This window comes from Tiliqua scincoides, chromosome 3, assembly GCF_035046505.1.
Source record: "Tiliqua scincoides isolate rTilSci1 chromosome 3, rTilSci1.hap2, whole genome shotgun sequence".
NCBI lineage: Eukaryota > Metazoa > Chordata > Lepidosauria > Squamata > Scincidae > Tiliqua > Tiliqua scincoides.
This window is the reverse complement of record NC_089823.1, coordinates 142648242-142668737: the sequence shown is the minus strand read 5'-3', so window position 1 is coordinate 142668737 and position 20496 is coordinate 142648242.

Genomic DNA, 20496 nt, shown 5'->3' with positions numbered 1-20496 from the left:
CAGGAGAGGGACAATCCAGATCAAGAGTATGGCATGAGGGAAGGGGGAAGACTGACTCATTGTGCCATTTTCTTAATGAACGTGGTCTACCCTCATCTGGAAGCATTTACTGTTGTGGGGTGAGATGGCTCCACAACTTTGCATCTTGTGAAAGAGATGGCAATCTGAGGCAGGCATTTCAGTTCAATCCTAGTACAGGTTGTAGTTTGCATTTTTGACTACTCCCCCATGCCAATGAGAGTCACTGTAGTGTAGATCATGAAGGCCTGGCATCCCAGCATTCCACTTTTCCTGCTCTGATCCAAGAGCCCATGTGGAGGGAACAGGTAAGGTGGGCTGCTCTGTCCTTTGTGGGGATGGCAACATTGGACATTGCTCTGTCACTCTGATTCAGTTCACTCCATGCAGAATTGCTATGACAGTAACATCACACAGACAGCGCAATCCTAACTTGCACTGGAACAGGCAGGAATCCTTCCCCTTACCCCAGGGAGAGCCACTGCAGCCCCAATGGGGCTATTTGGATCTGCGCCATCAAAATCGTTGGCACAAATCCAAGCATCCCATGGCTGGCCCAGACTGCCCGGGAACGGGGTTAGGATCCTGTTATGTCGGAACCTGCCCCCACCTCCTAATCCCTGCCTGCCTGCCCGCCTGCCCACCCCGGGAATGCCTGCTCTCCCCCACCCTGAAACCCCTTCCTCTTGCCTCTTTCCCGCCCTCCCCAGACTCCTGCGTCAGCCAAACTAGGCTGATGCAATCTCACCTTCCCCGGGGCCCATGACGGCGCAGAGGCCAGCGCAAGTTCCTTGCAACCACCTAACTGCCTCCAGAGTGGCACGAAAGTGCTTTACAGCACTTTTGTGACACTCTTGGGACAGCAGAAGGGTCTTGCGCTGGCCTAACTGCCAGTTTGAATTGTACCCAGAGTTATATAGTGGTAAATATCAGAAACCAGTCGTTCTGAATGTCCCACTGTGAAATATCAGAAATGTTTCAGTCATAATGTTTGTTTGGGGCATGGGTCTACCAGTGAAGGATGGGAATAGTTACAGTAACTATTTGGTTATTTACTTGAAGACTTTCAGGGTTTGTTCGGCTTTGACATTTTTCAATAAATCTCTAAATCTTTTTATATTTCCCCTTGAGGGCCCTTAAAATCTTAAGAATTGCTATTAAATACCAACATTTACCAGTTTTTGACACTTACTGTAGTAATTATTTATAATTGCTGTCACCTTTTCCAGCGTTGAAAATGTTTTACAGTGCTTTGCACCCTAACTACAAGTCTGTGACATTGTGTTCAGAGACAACAGCTTACCACCTACAGAGATTGGGTGCAAAATGCAGGGGGACGGGACGGGACACAACAACACGACTTGAATCAGGGGTTCATAAGTTCAAGTCTCACCTTCTACCTAATATATCTAAGGGCATTTTAGAACAAAATGTAATAAAGGCCATAAAGCCCTTTGCATAGTAAGCAGAGAAGATTAATTGTTATAGCATTAATGCCAGAAACAATACCAATAAAAATGTGCAGAAATCCCGTGGCTTGCATTGAATTAAGTTAAATTGCATCAAAACAACTATATCGGCTGTCCCCTTGACAGCAAATTGCATTTCACTGAAGAAAATCACATTGCATGTTGGTAGCTATAGCAAACAGAACCACTTACTTTGCATGATAAAGCTGCTATGTAAATACTACTTCATATTAACAGATGCAGAGAGCACCCCTTCAGGGGAACTGTTTCTAGCTGAGGCTAGAAACAAAGGCATGCCTTTGATTCTTCAGTGTTAAAGTGCAGGAGTTCACACCCATAACTTAAGTTTTCTCCATGAATTTTAGCTTGTAATTAAAGTGGAGCCAAAATGACTTACATTTTCATGAGTCCATGCTTGCCTTCATTATCACTTGCCCTCGGTGACTTCTTCATATTGCCAACTCCAATGAACAGTGCAGTCTTGTGACATCACCTTGTTAACCACCTGAGTCTTTCTTGGGTGTGATCACTCCCTGTGACTAATCCAAGGTGGAGTAACCAAGATCCTGGGGTGAAAAGCAGCATCAAAGCAACAGCCACCAGAATGGCACCAAACAGGAACAAAGGAAGGTGACATTATCCACAACTTAAGTGTTTTGGGAAAAGATATTTATCTCACTAAACAGCTTATTTCTATCCTAAAATAAAAACCAGAGAATAGTTTGCATAGCTCTCCTTATCTTTCCATGCTCATTCTTCCACACAATTATACTTAGGCAATGCTGACCATCTCTGCTGTGGTTTCTGCTCAGGCACAAATGTACAGAAGTTTGAGGAAACCTAAATGGGTTTTTGGGAAATGAGACCAGCAACATTTCTCAGAAAAGTAGCTTAAGGAGAGGACATAGTGTAAGAAGGTTGAGGATCTCATACCACTTCTCTCTTGAAAATCACTCCCTTCTACAGAATCGTTGCAGGAACAAAAGCAGCCCTCAGAATTGTGATATACAGATATAATGTTGGTCCCCAAGTGAGCAGGTTTTGGACCGAGGTGTTAGAGATGTCCACCACTGAAGCTCTGACTTCAGGGCAGTGTGTTGTTTTCTACATTCCATAGCATCAATTGGTAAAAGTTTTCTGAAGTCTGTTCCATTTCAGGATGTCGGTGGCAAAGTGGCAAGACTTGCATGTTCTCTGTCAAAGAACCCTTCCTTGTATACAGAAAAATTGTGTATGCTGATCGGCTACATTGACTCCCGTCTCCCTAACATTCCATTTTTCTTCATGTAGGAAGTTTGTTTCAGGAGGATGATTCAATCATTCCATTCTACACCTAAAGCCTGAAGTGGAATAGTCCGGGAAAAACTGCACTATGTTTTGGGGTCAGCCAGACAGGCTGACCCCATCAGAGGGCCCACTTGGCAGGGATGATCTCTGAAGCCTCTGTACTTGTGACAGTAATAGCACCCAATAGCACCATCAAGGGGCTGGTGGAAAGCAATATGGTTGGGGGCCTGATGCAGGAGACTTCCCCATGACCCACCAGCAACCTGATACTGGCAGTGAGTATGACATTTCTGTCGATTATGTAAACTATCTTCGGTTCTCTCGGTCTTGTGATTCAGTGAAGAAGACACTCTTCTCGGTTTGATGGACAAAGCTTGGAAGCAAGCACATTGCCAAACTGTTGCAATAACAATCTGTGCAGCAAATAGTAGCCCCTGCAAAAATTCTCGTTCTTGACATAAATCCAATAAGTTCACAACCTCTAGCATTGGAAAAAATCAAAGTGGATCCATTATGCATAAGAAGGTTTGATGAAGGTGTGGGCTGTGTTGTTATCCTCATTTTTGGTAATGGAACTTGAACACTGTAAAGGGGTTTTTTCTTTTTATTTGCTTTTGCTCTCAGTGGAGCTGCCATGACTGATCTGTATGGCTGATTTACAGGAATGCAGGTTAAATCAATGAAGTGCTAAGGAGTTCATTGGCTGTTGTTTTTGCTTAGAAGAGAAAATGCCTATTTTCTGAAGGCTGCCTTGTTTCTGAACATGTTTGCAACCCGGATCTGAAACACCCAGGCTTAGGTTGGGCATATGTCCCACTGCATCTTACATCTAAGAAGATACGCTAAAACCTACAGCATTAGTTGGAAACAAGTTCCACATCAGATACCCATCAAAATCAAAATAATATACAGCAAAAGAAGGACAAAGGTTTGTCTGCAATACTAAACACTGGGGTGAGTACTCATAGCAGCAGCTGGGGTGAAATCAACTCCATCTGTGCTGCCATCACTCCCCAACTTGGGTAGCAACAGGAGTGCACTCATAGTGGTGCCTGGGATGAAATAGCCACAGCCGCTATGAGCGCCCAGATGGACAGGCACTCCCATTGCCCCCTAACTCAGGAAGTGACAGGAGTATGCTTGCACTCTCAGGGGCAGTGGCACCCAGAGCTTTAAGTGGCACCCAGAGCTCATGCCCTGGCTTAAGAACATAAGAACATAAGAACAGCCCCACTGGATCAGGCCATAGGCCCATCTAGTCCAGCTTCCTGTATCTCACAGCGGCCCACCAAATGCCCCAGGGAGCACACCGGATAACAAGAGACCTGCATCCTGGTGCCCTCCCTTGCATCCCTTGCATCTGGCTTACCATACTGTGGATACGCCACTACCCCAGGTCTCTCCACATTGTTTCAGAGCTAAATGCTGGACCTATGAAGAGCTTGTCCCTGCAGTTTAGAAACTTAGCCACTCACCCAAGGGTCACTATCATGCCAGCGCTTGCCTCGGTAGCCCAGCACTGCACGAGGGATTACAGCTACAAAAAAAAAAATGGTTGGCAACCTTCAGTCTCGAAAGACTATGGTATAAGCCTACAGCACCCGGTATTCCCAGGCGGTCTCCCATCCAAGTACTAACCAGGCCTGACCCTGCTTAGCTTCTGAGATCAGACAAGATCAGACATGTGCAGGAGTAGTTGTGAGCAGAGCTAGGAAATTCATCAATAAGGGTGGCATAGCTAGCTTACATGTGCTCATTCTCCATCTCCCCATGTTCAGTGAATGCACAGAGATTATCTGCACACAAATTATAGCGTTAATCTAGGAACCTTTATCCATGGTCTTGTTTTCCCTTTTGCTAAATAGGACTCAAAGGGTATACCTACATGACCGAGTTGCAGCACAATCCTAGGCAAGTATATTCAGCAGTAAGTCTCAATGAATTTAATAGAATTTATTCCCAGAAAAGTGTGCAGCATCATTATCATAACAGCAACAACAATAAAAATTGTGTGAAGAAAATGAGGGCTCCCTAATCTCATCACCCTCACCAAACAACCATTTCCAGGATGATTTTGATTAAAACATGACATCTAAACTATTACAGACCTAATACACTTACTGCCCGATCCTCTCCATGAATTTATGGCAGCAGGGCAATGTCCTATTGTTTCCCAAAGTCACCTCTCATGCAGAGAGTTCTGTGGAGAAACATGGGGAGGATTTATGAAACAAAACAATAAAACTAATGATAAAGACTGTAACAAATCAAAATCCCTATGGGCCGGGTCATTTCAAAGTTCTAGTTTACACCTTATTTTTCTCGAGTCAGTAAAGAATAATCATAACATTTTGTACAGAATTTAAGCCTGGATTTAAATTAATTTTCTATAATCTTTGTTCTTCTGCTCTCACAGGTGTCTGGATTAACTGAAATGAGGTCATGTCCTCTGCTGATCAGTGTTCAGCATGAATTGATTAGCACTGATTAGCATAGGTAACATGATTAGTGGACTCAGCTGTTAGCTCTCACCTCCTCAAATAGCTACAGATGTCCTCCAACTGAGACAGCTAATCAAGATTCTACTGTACTTAAAATATTTCTGAGCTAGTTTGGGTCATTGCTAAAATGTCAGGCAATCCAAAATCTCACTTTACTTTCAGCAGTTTAGAATTCCTGTGAAGCTCTTACATATAGCAGCTGCTGCGGGTTTCCTATAGAATGTGCTACTACCTTGGGTATCTTTACACATGTCCTCTGCTTAAATTGCTTCTGGAGTCCCTCTATATATACTCTGGGGATGTATCTACCATAAGCTCAAACTGTTTTAATATTGAGTTCCCTCTCTCCAGGAACCCATAAGGGCTGCATTTGAGTGAGGAGAGCTGGGGTTTTCTAACAGAACATGATCAGCACCCTCTGCAAAGTACAATTTCCAAGATTCTGGAGAAAGCAAGGACTATAAAACTGGTGTTAATGTACATCTATTGACCTAGTCCTATTAGGGCTGTGGTTCTCAAACTCCACAGGAGTTTGAGCCCTGCAATAAGTCATTGTGGGAGAGGGGGAGGCAGTGATGCGATCACCGAGATCACGTTGCTGTGAAGGGGCACAGGGGCTTGGCTGGACTCACCAGAGCCTCCTGTAGCCCCCCGGATGTGCGGAGAGCCCCATGCCAGCCTCCGTGAGGCCCTCTGAAGCATGCTGACATTGAAAATTTCTATTGCAACCCACTTCCAGTTTGCGATCGTGAAACCAGAAGTGGGTCAGGATTGATATTTTCAAAGACAGCGCACTTCGGAGGACCCTATGGAGGCTGACATGGGGCTCCCCACACCTCTGGGAGGCTGCAGGAGGCTCTGGTGAGTCCAGCCAAGCCCCTGTGCCCCTTCACAGTGACGCAACCTTGGTGATAGCCTCACTGCCTCCCCCCAACCCCACCGCTTAAGGGGAAAGTGGTCCGGGCTCTCTGGCTGAGGCGTCACGACACCCCAGTTTGAGAACCTCTGTATTATGGCTTTACACTGCTGGAACATGTTCCAGCAGCATAAGGCCCTTTATGGCTGTCACAAAAGACAACACAGTATTCAGTGCAGCCTGGCTGCCTCCATAACCAGTGAGCAGCTGGGTCTACATGCTATCAGCCAGAAAACACCCACTAACGTCAATAAGTTGGCACAGGGAGTAGGAGAGAGGTGAGGAAGGCTGGATGGGGCAGGAAGGGGAAGGAATGGGATGGAGATGGGGACTGAAAGGAGGGCAGATCAAGGCCTGGAAGTGGCCGGTATAGGCGGCAGTGATGCCACCAAGAACTTATCTCACTTCCTGGTCTTGATCCTCCAACCTGGGTTCTCTCAAATAGATACCAGCAAAATTGCTGTCATAAGTCCAAGTAGACCCAGCTGGCTGGCATGGGCTTGCCCTGGGGCAAGGGAACAAATATTCCCTTACTCCGATGAGGCTTTCAGGGCCCAAAACCACCCCAACAGGATACTCCATTGGCATGGCTGCATTGCTGCACAGGGAGTTGCACAGAATTGAGCTACTAGTGTAGCAGATACATCCATTCCATAGCCAAAGGAAGAAGGGTAGTACTTCTGGCTTTCTTGCTCCAGCCCCATTCTGTTGCTCTGCTTGAAATTACAGAGCTGCAGAGGGAAGAGGAAGACATACTCAGGGACAGATTGAGGCAAGGTGAGGCAGCTGCAGTGGGAAGGTCAACAGGCAGAGTACCTGTCTCATGGGTACGCTGGCCCTGGCCAGAAGCAGTCAGCCTGACTTCTTCTGGTAGCCTACAGTCCTGCTCAGTTCCTGCACTCATCTGAGAAGTAATTACAGGGCCTGATACCCACAACCTGTGTCAGCTCGTAGGGGAAAGACTACAGCAAAACTTTTCAAGGGTTTTTTGTTTTTGTTTGTTTTTAACTGCGGATATTTTTGTCGTCCCAAACACTGGCATTGCACAAATGGGAAAACCGTTCAGACAAGATATATGGATAAGGAGGGATAGAAGCTCTTTATTTAGCATGATATGAGCCGAATTAAAAGCATGAATTGTGTCTCATAACCCACTCTATAAAATCTTTACAGAATTATTTCCATAGAACATTTATAGATTTTTCTTTTTCTCTCTGGAGCAGTTTCAAAGAGCTGTAATCTAAATAGGCATAAAATGGCAAACAGAGAGAAAATGGCTACTAAGAGATAGTGATAAATAAAATTTATTTTACTTATACTGAAAACATGCCCGCCAATCATTTTTAACTGTCTGGAATTATTGCAGTTCTAGTAGTTAGTGCTAAGCATTTTGGAGCATTTAATATAGCATGTTTCAAGGGTTCAGCTTGCTTCATGCACATAAGGTCTGCAGTTCTCACAATAAGGCTGGCCAGCATTATTGTTCCCCTCTTGTAGACAGGGTTACCAACTGGCCAGAAGCTTTGTTTACTCATGTACTTTATCTGAGGTCTGTATGTGGGAATTAGCAGGTGATACTTCTCATGGCATGTCATTCATTGCTATGGATTAAGCTTCTGTTAAAGGGACACGGTACAGGAGCCTGCTCAAAAGTTTACGTTTTCAGTGAAATAGTCACAACACGGATAAAATTATAAATAAAAAAGTTGACTCTTCTAATTGTCATAGGTACACTGGGTTTAAGGTAACGGTGACTTGCCTAATGGCACCTAGTGACTTCATGGCTGAGATTTTGAACAGGCATTAGAAGTTGACAACAGGGTGCAGTTTTGAAGAAGCTTAGTTGGGCCGTCCATCTCTACTGATGACTTGTGTGCAAGCAAAATATAAAGATACTGGAAAAATATTGGCAATTATGATAGAGCAGTGGTTCCCAAGCTGGGGGGTCATGACCTATCAGGAGAACCAGAAGCAGGGCATTCCCCCTTAAGGGGCATGCCCTGCAGGGATGGCAGTGACCCAATCCTGAGGACTGCGCCACTGCCAGGGACAAGGGTTTTGTTTTTTTCCCTTACTTGGCAGCAGCGCTGGCCTCTGGGAGGGGGGGTGCAGGGAGCCCTATGGATGCCTCCACAGGGCTCCCCAAGCTTCCAGTTGGATCAGAAACCACTACATAGAAACCTAACCATAGTGTTGAAAGAAAGGAATGTGGTTCAGGTGAGCTGATAAAGTAGGTGAGCTGGGGGTAGGAGAGATTGCTTCTTTCTGAGGAACTTGTCACACTTGAATGCAGTTTGAGCCTTATGAAAGGACTAATAGAGCTTCAGTCCAGAGAGGAGAAGAATGATACCATCTCATCTTTGCTGTCGCTTGTTCTTTATTGTGAAATTTTGGAATAAAAGCTCTGTAAAGAAAAAAGAATCCTGCTGTCATGCTTCCCGAAAAGACAATTGCTTTGTGTCTAGCCTTGGACCAACTTTGCTGTCTCATCCATCATACCACACCTGCTAACTTTCCATTAAACCTCTGGCACTATTCAGCGCTAGTTGAAAAATGTTGGTACCCCATATTCAGCCATATTCTGGGTGTCCACCTCAGCTGGACCATAACAGGAGTGTTTTCCACGTGACCATTAAACTGGAGGAAGAAGGGGTGATTGTTCTTGTGACCAGTTACAAAGCAATCACGACTTAGCGGGATGGGAGGAATCTTTTCTTGGGCAGTGCCATTTCAGATCAACAGTGGGAAGTGGCATGTTTGACTGTCTCTCCAAGAAGAAACTCCTTGCCTACAGAAAAAAAAAAAAGTCAGGGTATTCTAATGCTAGTCCCCTTTGTGGTGTACTGTTGGTCTACGTGCAACAAGATATTTTTTGTATAAGAGAGCATTAAAACATACAACCTCCCTTCTCACGCTGAAGTAGCACAGTCCTAAAAAAGTCCTACCACATTTCTTTTAGTAAACTGGTAATATTTTGACTTTTTACCTGCCTAATCTATGTTCATGGGTAATTCAGTGGATTGTTACATACTTTCACCCTGTAAATACTACTGTGGGTTAGAACCCCTAGGGGTCAACGCTGTCATGGGAAGGGGTTTTCTCAGATGGCTTCCCACTGCTTGTTCTCTGTAGCCTGGGATGGTGGTAGCAGTAAAGAACTGCCAAGATTCTTAAATTTTCTATTCATATCAATTATTTCTCTTAATCCCTTCCCAATAGATTGTTAAATTAGCTTATCTTTACTCCTCAAATACACAAATCATCACAAATCAAAACTTAAGTTGTCATTTAAGTAATTTACCAGAAAGAACCGTCGAGGATTTATATTTGATATTTGATGTTATGGAGCACACAAAAGGAATGTTCTATGTATTTAGGATATACTGCTCCACTCTGGCAATTTTATGTTATTTGTTTATGTTTTGTAGGGATCTTTAGGGACTTTTCTTATCTGTTTATCTTATTTGTTATATCTTCTTTTTCAGTGCCTATTCAATAAAAATGAATTATTAAAAAAAAAAAAAAGGAACTGCCAAGATTCTCCTCTGTTCAGCTGTTGGTCCAGGAAAGGGAAAGCATGCAGCAGGAGGGGATGTGGGCATGCTAACCATTAGGTACTACTCCCCTCAGTAGCCTACTTTTTCCAGAGTCCTTTTCCCTGACAGCTGGGAATCCATATTGGATCTCTAGGTGTGCCTCCAGATTTTGGAGTGGAATTATTCACCATAACATTTCTGTGGGTGGGTACCATGGGGCTAAGGATTTGTTTTCCCACAGCACTTCTCCCATGACACAATAGTTACAAGTTCTACCTCTACACTACTTCTGAGATTCTCAGCACACTCATGTCCAACTAGGAATCACCTGGGATGAAATTTTCCCCAGTGGGAGTGCCCATAAAATGAGTGACAGCTTCAGACAAGTGAACAAATAAAGCAAAGTAGTTGTCATTGAAGAGGCAATATGCCTTTGTCCACAGCCTACCAGCATCTCTTCCACTCTCATCACTTTCCATATTATTGACTGTGTATTTTAACAGTGCAATAAAAGCTAACAGAGAATAGCTATCCATCTGAAGCAACTTGCAAATGTCAACCTGAAGCCATGTTCGTGATAGAGAATTACACAGATTTCAAGGTCTTTCGTGTTGTTCTGCTTTTGCTCCAGCTGATGAAATGTGATTTGTGACCAGTGGGTTCATTGCGGGAAGTGCCAACAGTCACTCTGTGAGTGATTTTGAGTAGTGTGGAATTAATACCAGCACCTTTCTTTTATAGAGTCTGGTGGTAGTGGTTGTGCTCAGATTATAATTGCTAAGTGGTATTTGTTTTCAGCACAATGCATTAATCTTAGGAGGCATGACCTTTTGAGAGATAACACTTTTATGTCTGGTGACAAGTTGCAGTGTAACATTAAGGAGCTTCATGCAAGTGTATGGAATGGCAATAAATTAAAGGTAATGATGGAATGAAACCAAAGAGGTGGTAAAGTCCTGGAATTCTGGAGAACTGTAGCTGAAAAAAATCAAGAACATATATGATTTACCTGAAAGTCAAGGGCTGTACATTACACAGGAACAGGCAAGGAGGAGGAAGTTTCTAAAAATCTATACCTGGGGGTATACCTGTAAGTTTGGTAAGCCCCCAGGCAGGTATGACTACATGCCCACTTTAGTCCAGTGTCTTTTCCAGTGGTTGTTGCTGCTGATTCTTCTGTAGCTGTTTAGATTGTGAGTCTCTTTGGGACAGGGAGACATTCAGGCTGCAATCCTAACCACACTTTCCTGAGAGTAAGTTCCATTGAACAAAATACAAAATAGGACTTACTACTGAGTAGACCCTGGTTAGGATTGTGCCCTCAATTATTCAAGCTGCTCTGTAAAACTGTTTTGTGAACTTTTTTTGTTGAAAAACGGTATATAAATATTCTTAATAATAAAATGTGCACAAGTCACAAGGCATGTAGTTGCGGATCACAAGAAAAAAAGCAACTGTAGCTTTAGCACCTTGAACTTGTAGCTGGATAAGGAGGGGAAAGGGGAGATATACATGTTTTAGGAAAAGAGTAAAAGAGCAAGGACATGTCCTTTTTATGAACACTTCTCTCCCCTACAACAATTGAAACACTTTGGTGAAGTGAGAGGGCTGATCAGAAGGGTACAAATGTGTCTGTGCATTCCAAAAGAGGGCAATACTGTGAAGGAAGCATTGCCCACATTCTGAATTGCCTTTTTGAAAAGGAAAAAAAAAAAACCCTCAGTGACACAATCATACAGCCAAATCAGGTTGGCTATTTTGCATTGTGGCACAATTATGTTGATTGGCTCAGCCTGAGAGTAACATGATCCAAGAAATTTTGTCCTCACTCTGAATTATCTTCATTTTCTCTCCTGATGATGTCAGCTGGCCAAATCTGAATGACTATGTCAGCCATTTTCAACCTTTTTCTTCTCATGGCACTGTTTTCAGCACAATGCATTAATCTGACAATGCATGGCACTGACAAGGTGCTAAAATTGTCAAGGCACACCATCAGTTTTTTGACAATTGGCAAGGCACACCATACTACTGGTAGAGGGCTCACTTACCCCAATGGCCCTACTAATAAATGACCTTCCCCCAAACTCTTGTGGCACACCTGCAGACCATTCGCGGCACACCAGTGTGCCACTGCACAGTGGTTGAAAATGGCAGAATGAGGCAGAAACAAGACTGTTGGAGGGAGTCATTTCTAATTGCAAAACTCATAAGGAGCAGACTATCATATGATTTTTTGGATGATTTGGTTATCCTTTCGGTTCCTCCTTTGGTTAAGGACTGGTACTGGCATCACAAGGCAAATCTACCTGCTATTCCACAGGTCAGAACTTCAGAACCTGCTGAATATTTGAGTCTCCATTAAATCCCAAATCAATTAAATGCCATCATTTAATGCATGGCATCATTAAATGTCATAAAGGTCCCAAACAAATGCCATCTTTTTTCCTAACTTCCTAATCCCCTGGTGAGGCTGGCAAAACTCATTTGTGCCAACCCGGGGGCACAAATGTGACATACGGTAAGTTTGCATCAACTCAGGAGCCGGGGAGGCCAGCGCAAGGAGTTGTGCTGGTCTCCTGGTACTGGAACCAGGCCCAGCAGGGTAGGTTTGTGTCAGTTGAGCTTGGCACTGGGTAAGGAGAGACTTTTCCCTTTGCCTCGGGTTGTGCCAATTTTGGCCCCAAACCTGGCCTGCCTGCTCCAACACAAGTTAGGATTACACCCTTGGTCATCTTCTTTCTAGGAATTCTAATGACATTATCGCATAGTCCAGCGATTTTCAACCAGTGTGCCATGACACATTGGTGTGCTTTGAATGGTCTGCAGGTGTGCCACAAGAGTTTGGGGGAGGGTCATTTGTTAGTAGGGCCAATGGGGATGTGAGCTCCCCACCAACAGCATGGTGTGCCTTGTCAATTGTCAAAAAACTGATGGTGTGCCTTGACAATTTTAGTACCTTGTCAGTGTGCCATGAGACGAAAAAGATTGAAAATCACTGTGCTATGGCCTTGGTCATCTTTGATTTAGTTTGTCTCACGGACTTGCACGAGGGACTACATCCTAGCCTAGAGTGTGCCCATGTTTAGTTGTGCTTAGGCGTCAGTGTCATATTCAGAAGGGAGGGAATATGGAAGGCAGTATGAAGCCTCTAGCTTGGCCAGGTCTGATATAAATGCTAGAAGCTCAGCTTTCTACCTTTCCCTGGGCCACACAGCAGTAGTAGTAGTGCCTTCTACTGACTAGACTTCAGGCTCCAGTATGAAACCAAATGCTAATTATGGATGTCTGGTTGGAAAGCACTCATTCCAGCTTTGGACTTCATACAACAAAATGTTGTTCTCCCAGAATTTAGGCCAAGCATCAGAATAAAGATAGCAGTACTAGTCTAGAAGCATGACAGACAATAGCTAGATCTACTGGAAATTCTGGCCTAATATTCACTTCCGGAGATTGACGCATAGGAGGGTGAAAAAGCGAGGGACTGTCTCTTGCTGTGATTCTCCTATTCAGTCATCCAAAGGCAGTTTGGCTTGTTCTAGTCATGTTTCTTAGAAAAGCTATTCAGAAAAGTGTGTGGATTAGGCTCTTATCAGTTAGAGCTGTCCACATTTCTATTAGTAGCGCAAATTGTTTTGGGATACAGATTAATGTGAAAGATATGACAATGGCAGCAGCGTTGGTAATCTGATTTGGGGCTTTTCATGATGATGGACTTTCACAGGTGCCTCCAAGTAGGCCCCAAAGACAAGGGAGATATTAAAAACTGAGAACAGGCTTGCTTCGTCTGTCTCAATCACCTGTCCAGGCTGGGCATCGAGGCACAAAAGACTTCACTTGGAAGTCTCAGTCACACAAGGCAGGTGATTAGGAGGCGACAGAGAGCGGCCTGGAGTCTCTTCCTATGATTATAAAAACTGATCAGTGGCATTGTAAAAACCCAAAGCCCCCCAAAAACCCAAGGATCTTTCAGGCTGGTAATAAAATAACCAGATTTAGCCGCATGATTATTGATAGCACAGCTGGCAGGCAGAGCTTTCCATATACAGTAACAGGTCTTGGCAAATCCAGCCTATTCTGGGAAGACGTAAAAAAAAAAAACAGAAGCCAGAGAAAATAAAGAGACCAACTGAACTGAGATTGTTTACTTGAAACTCATCTCCTTTTGTGGAGCACTGCAGCCTATTACAGAACATTGTAGAGTCCCTGTCCCAGTATACTTTCCTCTTGCAGGAGAACATGCTTTGCCATTCTTCAACAGGGCTGTCTAGTGCAGCCCATTTTTTATTAGGGTGTATCTGGAGTCAAGCCTGTTTTAGCTGTACAGCCCCATGCCCATCTATTTAGACCTGTCTGGTGTCTCTTTTTAAGCATGCTACTGTAAAACATGGTGGGAAGGAATGATTATGTTTAGACTAACTAAAACCCCCTTGGAGGTGGTGAGCAGGTAAGGGATATAGGGTTCCAATCTTTTCATCACTCCACATCTCTGTTTCTACTTCCCACCTTCTCATCCATCATTAAGACCACTGTTGAAGGCAGAGCAAAAAAGCAAGCCATGCCCCCATTTCCAACCCTGACCATGCCCTTTCTTTCCTCAGTCCAAACCCTGCCTCCCAGCCTGAGGAAGAGGAGGCATGCAATATTTCCCCCTCCTGACCTAGAACTTGCCATCAGGGTGGGGATGGAGAAAAGGCAATGCCCTCACTCTGCACCTCACTCAAACCTGGCACTTGGCAGCTGCTCTGTGTGTGTGTGTGTGTGTGTGTGTGAGAGAGAGAGAGAGAGAGAGAGAGAGAGAGGCCTATTGCTCCCTCCCAGGAGAAAGGTAGGGCATGACTCATCTCAGCATTAACATTAGCATGCTTATGTTGGGCCACTCCATGTCAGAGATGATGTGCAGATTTTCTTGTCAACACTTCACTTTCCACTATAGGAATAAATCGATGTATTCGTCTATATAGGAGAGATCTCAGGAAGACCATTAGAGGCGAAATTGCCCTGGGACTCCTGAATGGAGTAAAAGGCCCTTTCGGCCTCTGCCATCAGCCAGAAGAGCAAAGACAGTCACTGGCAGGTTGTACCTGCTCTCTCTCCACAAGAACACTGCGGAAGAGGAAGACCCACCTGACTAGGGTTGCCACATTCCAGTTCCCCAAAGCAGGAAACGAAACTTGCATATAATGCAAAATACTTTGCTAGCTATGCAAATCAGACACATTAATGGTTGTCTTGTCTGCTCTTGTTTGCCCACTGGCCTGATCCAGTGGGGCTGCTCTATGTTCTTATGTTCTCTTGGCAGCCACCTCAGACAGCTGGGAAAGGCTCAGAGGAAGCATCTTTTAACCTGATCTCTTGCCATACCAGAGTTTGTACTTTTCAGACAACAGCAAAGCTTGTCAGGGACAGATCTGACAAGCTGCTGTGCCCTACTGTCTCTCATTGTTCCATCTCTCCAGCAGTACAACATGATGCTGTGCCTCTCAATTAATGTGCAAGTAGAAGTGTGTGTGTCAGCACAATCCTAAGCATGTCTACTCAAAAGTAATTCCCAGTGTTCAATAGCACTCACTCCCAGGAAAGTGGGTATAGAATCGTAGCCTGTGTGTGTTTGCTTTTCTCCTGTGTCTTGAACCTGATAGTTTAAACCCATTACTTACTTTGGGTATTGTCCACCCCATCACATCTGCAATATGTTCATAATTCTGACCTACTGAAAGGATCTTTGTAAGGATCATTGAGATACATGAATATTTAAAAAGGAAACAGTTCTCAGTGATGGGCCGGGTTGGTGATGGAGTGGGGTTTAAGCAACCCCCTGCCATGTCTCAATTTGAAGTCACTTGCTTTTAAAAGCTGCTTTGCAGCAAAGAAACAAACTGTTGGGTTTTTCTCACCGACTTGTTCATGTAATGTGTTTTGTTGACCTTCAGAGGGTAAATAAAAATGCAGAGAGCTATTTCAGAGCTCTCCTATTCTCCTTGGTAGATGATCAAAAAGCAAAGCTCACGTGAAAGACAAAACAGAACTGACCAAAACAAATGGATGGCAAACAGTTGGCACAGAGCTTGAAAGTAGAAAATGAATTAGAAAACACAATTCCTGAAGGCAAATTGCTTGAAATTGTTTCCTATCCTTAGCTACTCACACTATCCAGGAGAAAGGGAGGGTGTTGAGTTCCTGCACTACTGTGAAAAGTAGGTGATCCTTTTATTAATGTATAGACATATCAACAATTAACAAGAGGCAACAACTCAGAGCATCCCTGTGAGTGGACTAGAAAACCTAGGTAATGTCATAGGATCAATTGAATGGATGACTTAGTGCATCCCATCCTATTCCACCCCTTTACCTAACCCAGTGAGCTTGGCTGCACAATCAGGGCCAAATCCTACCCAAGTTTCCAGCACAGATGCAGCCATGTCAATGGGGCATTGCGGTATCCAGTGGTGGTGGGGAGTCACAGAGGTCTCCTCCAGCTTAGGGAACTTTTGTTCGCTTACCTTCAAGTTGCATTGAGGTTGCATCAGTGCTGGCAAGTTGGATAGAATTGGGCCCTCAGTAGGCAACATACCAATCTCAGCAGGATGGCTGGCCAGAATCCTTTCTTTGAGGGAAATCCATATAAGGAGACAGCTAATTCATGTCAGGATTATCTGAGATGCCATGTGGCCTTTCTTTAATGTTGCTGAATTCAAAAAGAACATGAACTATGGCAAAAGAATATCTCAGCTGCTTTTAGTGTGCTGACATCACAGAAGCCTCTGGTGGGTTAAGAGTGTCTGAAAAATAGGTCAAAAGTGGTGGGAAATGCAGGGATATGAAATATATTACGAGCAATCTGTATAAAGATTTCACATCCATAATCTCAATCATTTGTCTTCCAAAAATATACAAGACCATCTACTTTGCAAAATAAATTGGCTGAAGGTATTCTAAGAATATTTAGAATATATGGGGCTTTTGTTGTTTGATTTTATAGAACTTTAACACCCAAACACCCCAAAATGAAAGAAATGACAGGTTGCTTTTGATCAAAGCAATTGGATTTTGCAGAGCTAACAAATACAGCATACAACAGATGAAGCAGAGCCTTGATCAATACAAAATGGAGTGCATGCGTAATATACAAGTAATGGGGTACATCTGTAGGCCTTACAAATTATCCTTGGTATGAGACTATAGGAGCATTACAAGTCACCTTCATATTTTAATCTGTGATATGTTGGAGAGGATGCCATGCAACTTGATGTTACAAAAGAAACTGGGCTGGTTTGCCACTCTGAGGTGGAAAACAGCGTGTTATGTCAGGTTAACAAATGTTAACCTTTCCTTGCATTACTGTATTTTATTTATTGTGCCACCAAGATAAAGCAAATCCCACTCAGTCCCAACCAAATGTTGTTAGACCTTGTAAAGATGCAAAGCCAATGTTTGTCACTTCCTAGTCGACATCTTGGGTCCTTGACAGATTTATGACAAATCAGCATGGACAAGGTCCTGGTAAACAGTCAGATGTCTGCATTAGTAAGCATAGGTTTCTTGTACAAGGTGCGCATTGCTGCTCGGGAACTGATGATATTGCTCAGTGACTTTCAGCTGGGTACCAGGCACTGAAGCAAAGGGACAGGGGAAAACGAGACAGAGCACTTAACGAACTATGAAAGGGAGAAAAAAGAGAAGAGGACGGAATGAGGAGATGGAGAAAGGAGAGCTGGGGGGGAAGTGTAACAAAGAAGCAAAAACTGTTACTCTAATTGAGACCCCTGGAGACCTGCCGACTCTTCAGACTCCCAACATAGGAGTTGGAGACTTGGTTGGACATGGCGGGAGGAGTTAGTCTCTCCGAACGTTGTCCACCAGGTTTCCAGATGTTGCAGCAGCCAAGATTGCAGGGGCGGGGAGGGGGAGTTGCAATGGTCTATCGTGAGTCCATCTCCAGGTGCCCTGTTCAGCAGTTTGCTGGGTTCGAGTGTCTGCATGTTGTGTTGAGAGGGCCGGACGGGATTGGGATTCTGTTGGTGTACCGCCCATCCTGCTGCCCAACAGTCTCCCTGCCTGAGCTGACTGGGGTGATCTCAGGGGTAGCATTGGAGTCCCCCCGTCTATTAGTGCTGGGGGACTTCAATGTTCATGCCGAGGCCCCTGCAGTAGCTGCAGCTCAGGATTTCATGGCTGCCATGACAACCATGGGCCTGTCCCAGAAGATCTTGGCCCCAACACATACTGCAGGACACGTGCTGGACCTGGGGTTTACAGCTAGGCAAGGGGGTAGTATCTGGATGTAGGGGAGATTAAGATCACTCCGTTGTCATGGACAGATCACCTCCTGGTAAGGTTTAGGCTTGTTGTGGCTTCTTACCTTCACAGAGACGGGGGACCGTTTTCTATGGTCCGCCCCCGGAGGCTAATGGATTCTGAAGGTTTCCTGAGGACTCTGGGGGATTTTCCCACTGCCAAGACTGGTGTCTCATCTGAGGCCCTGGTTGACCTCTGGAATGGGGAAATGACCAGGGCAGTGGATGAGATTGCTCCGGAGCGACCTCTGCCACATCGCAGACTCGGAGCGGCTCCTTGGTTCACTGAGGAGCTGTGAATGATGAAGCAGCGGGGCAGGTGTCTAGAGCGATGGTGGCAGAAAACTTGTGTTGAATCTAATCGGACACGGAGTAGAGCTCATTATAGAGCCTATTCCATGGCGGTGGTAGCAGCGAAGGGATCTTTCTTCTCTGCTACCATTGCGTCTGCTGACAACCATTCTGTGTGGTATGAGGCCTCCTCCATCAGGCCCCTCCAGTAGACCAGGAGGAACAGTCAGCCGCTGTGACATGTTTGCACAACATTTGGCAGATAAAATTGATCATATTTGTCACAACTTGGATGCTACATTGAAAATGTCTGATGATGTCCCCTTGGCAACTGCTTGTCCGATGTTGTGGGATTCTTTTCAGCTTGTACAGCCTGAGGATGTGGACAGACTCCTTTGGAGTGTGAGGCCGTCTGCCTGCCTGTTTGACCCTTGCCCAGCTTGGCTGATAACAGCTGCCCCGGGGTGGATTGGCTGAGTGGATAGGGAGGATGGTCAACTCTTCCTTGATGGAGGGGACGTAACCATGTGCTTTGAAATGGGTGGTGGTTCGCCCCCACCTGAAGAGGCCCTCCCTGGATTCCACTGTATTAGACAACTACCGGCCATTCTCCAGCATCCCGTTTCTGGGCAAGGTAATTGAGCGGGTGGTGGCGTCTCAACTCCAGAGGGTCTTGGATGAAGCGGATTATCTGGATCCTTTTCAATCTGGCTTCAGGCCGGGCTTTGGGATGGAAACTGCCTTGGTCGCCTTGGTGGATGACCTACACCGGGGACTGGACAGGGGGAGTGCGTCCCTGTTGGTCCTGCTGGACCTCTCAACGGTTTTTGATACCATCGACCATGGTATCCTTCTGGGCCGATTGGCTGAGTTGGGAGTTGGAGGCACTGTTTTGTGGTGGTTCCGCTCCTATTTGGAGGGTCGGTCCCAGATGGTGGTGCTGGGGGATGTCTGTTCAACACCCTGGCCCTTGAGGTGCGGGGTGCCACAGGGTTCAATTCTGTCCCCCATGCTATTTAACATCTACATGAAACCACTGGGAGAGGTCATCTGGGGATTTGGAGTAGGGTGCCATCAATATGCCAATGGCACCCAGCTCTATCTCTCCTCCAGACTCCAGGGTGGTGGTTGAGGGCCTGGAGCACTGTCTGGAGGCAGTGAGGATCTGGATGGGGGCTAACAAGCTGAAATTAAATCCGGATAAGACAGAGGCTCTCCTGGTTTGGAAATCCTCGATGCAGGTGCTGGACTATCGGCTTGTGCTGAATGGGGTTGCACTCCCCCTGAAGGAGCAGGTCTGCAGCTTGGGGGTCCACCTGAACTTGCAGCTGCTCCTGGATTCCCAAGTGGCAGCTGTGGCTAGGGGGCCTTCACTCAGCTTCAGCTGGTGCGCCAGCTGCGGCCATACTTGGATCGTGTAGACCTGGCTACGGTGATCCATGCCATGGTGACATCGAGGTTAGATTATTGCAACACGCTCTATGTGGGGCTGCCCTTGAAGATGATTTGGAAACTGCAACTAGTGCAGAATGCGGTGGCCCATGTAGTTACTGAAGGTAGGCGGTTTGACTCTGTTAGTCCGCTTCTCCAGTGGCTGCATTGGCTGCCCATTCGTTTCCGGGCCCAATTCAAGGTGCTGGTTTTGACCTTTAAAGTCCTATACTGCTCTGGGCCAGGGTATCTTAGAGATCGCCTACTCCCGTACAATCTGGCTCGTCCTGTTAGGTCATCAGAGAAGGCCTTTTTACAAGTGCCGCCGCCTAGGGAGGTACGTGGGGCGGCGGCAAGAAATAGGGCCTTCTCAGTAGTGGCACCAATGCTATGGAATTCCCTTCCCCTTGGCTTAAGAACTGCTCCCTCTCTTGAAACATTTTGACAAGGCCTGAAGACCCTTCTGTTTAGACAAGCTTTCTGAGTACCCGGCCTTTTTGAACTTATTTTCAACACCTTTTAACATCTTTTTAAATACCTGGTTACAGGCCTGATTCTTTTATGATTTGTTGCTCTATGCTCTTTTACCTGACAAATGTTTTTATGATATGTTGTTAATATGCTTTTATCTGTTTTGAAATTATGTTTTTTAATTTGTTTTAACCTTGTTGAAAGCTGCCTTGAGTCCCTCCGGCGAGAAAGGCGGGGTAGAAATAAAGTTGTTGTTGTTGTTGTTGTTGTAAAGTTGTT